We start from the raw sequence: 2093 nt of genomic DNA, 5'->3' as shown, positions 1-2093 counted from the left end.
AATAAAATGGTGACGCAGCTACACAGGCTGGACGACACCTACCCGTATTAGACTAATGTCTAGGAATAAAAAGTGTCAATCCACTTACCTGTTCCCGGGTCCTGTGTACTGTTGTCCGGAACGTCTCCGCGCCGTAACAACTACACTAGATTGAACACTCTCACGTTTGGGTTCGACAAATTGTACAGCACAACCAATTTGGATCCTCTGCGCACTGGTGTCCCGGGCGAATTTGCAGCGAGGTAGGCCCTCTATTTATGGTCGCCCACGCGCACTCGTCCAGCGCTATTATGAGTCCGAGCACGGTGGGCGTCTATTGTTCTCTCGGCCGCCTCGCTCGCCTATTGTTTGCCTGGTCGCTCCATTAGCGCTCGCCCGTATTGTGACTCGCTCCCGCGTTCCCACGCCAAATTAAAGACCACGAGGACCAATCTTTATTTTCAAACAAAATATTTACAAAGTTACTTGTTTCCATGTTTAACTATCTATTTACATTTTTATGCTAACTTATTTTTAACGTACTGTCTATTTGGCTATTCTTTATTTCTATTTATTCTCTGTTTTATGTCAACTTATTTCTAACATAACTATTTATTACGGACATTTTCTATAACTATTTTTACGTATCTATTTATTTGTTATTCTAAAACTATTTCTAACTTTTCTAAATGTCCGTCGGGAACAACTATGATTTTTATGTTCGTCGCGAACAGTATCTATTCTACATTTATTCATGTCCGTCGCGAACATTTACATTTATTAGTGCCGGCCTGTAGTGATGGGATCCAGATTTTTAATTTATTTAATTCTTGTCGACCTTTCTTAGCAGATCTTGATTTTTCAAGGTGCTTTTGTATTATGTTTGTCCTATAGATATCGTAACATTTTCTTATTTCTTTGTTAGTTAGTTTATAAAGTGATTTTAATTTTTCCCTGTCTATTTTATTCAATTTAGATTTGTTTTGTAGTTTGCTCCTTTCTTTTATAAGTTCTAGCACTTCCACTGACAAGATTCTGCTCTTTTTTGGCCTTTTTATTCCTTTCAAACTTTCCTTTATACATTTTACGATTCGTAATACGTACGTACGTCGTAATAAGTTCTGGTATGTAGCTCTTGAGGTTTTTGAGGTATATTTCTTGTTCGGCTATACTTTTTAGGTTTGTTGACACACTACAGAAATTGCGTCTATTTTTCTTTGTTGATTTTAGGTGAATTGTAGTTCTTAATAATCTGTGGTCTGATCCAAACGAAAAAGATGATAGTACTTCGTATTTAGAAACTATGTTAGGAATCGTGGTCATAATATAATCTATTTCATTTCTGGTATTCTTTTTTTTTTTTTTATTGCTAGATGAGTGGACGATCTCACAGCCCACCTGGTGTTAAGTGGTTACTGGAGCCCATAGACATCCACAACGTAAATGCGCCACCCACCTTGAGATACAAGTTCTAAGGTCTCAAGTATAGTTACAACGGCTGCCCCACCCTTCAAACCGAAACGCATTACTGCTTCACGGCAGAAATAGGCAGGGTGGTGGTACCCACCCGCGCGGACTCACAAGAGGTCCTACCATCAGTAATTACGCAAATTATAATTTTGCGGGTTTCATTTTTATTACACGATGTTATTCCTTCACCGTGGAAGTCAATCGTGAACATTTGTTGAGTACGTATTTCATTAGAAAAATTGGTACCCGCCTGAGGGATTCGAACACCGGTGCATCGCTTCAACACGAATTAACCGGAGGTCTTATCCGTTAGGCCACGACGACTACTATATCTTCTTGCGACGAGTTTTCAGTTGGGGCATATGCCTGGATAATTGCGAGACGTATCTTTTCTAGCACGATTTCTAGTTTGGGGCTTACGACAAAGGGAAGATCTTCCACCGAGCGGGTGATATTGCTCGGTAGACCGACGGTCCGAATGTTGTTGTTCGGAACTTGTATATATGCGCTTTATCTTGAAAATGTCGTAAGCGAGATTCAGGCATCTGTCAATTATCTTGCGTTGAATGATGGCTACCCGCGACATCACTCCCCTCCGAGACTGGATGTCGTGTCATTTTTAGTTAGCGTTGTCCGTGCTGAGA

Source organism: Bombyx mori, chromosome W (genome assembly GCF_030269925.1).
Source record: "Bombyx mori chromosome W, ASM3026992v2".
Lineage (NCBI taxonomy): Eukaryota > Metazoa > Arthropoda > Insecta > Lepidoptera > Bombycidae > Bombyx > Bombyx mori.
The sequence above is the reverse complement of the archived record's forward strand: the minus strand, read 5'-3'. Positions refer to the sequence as shown.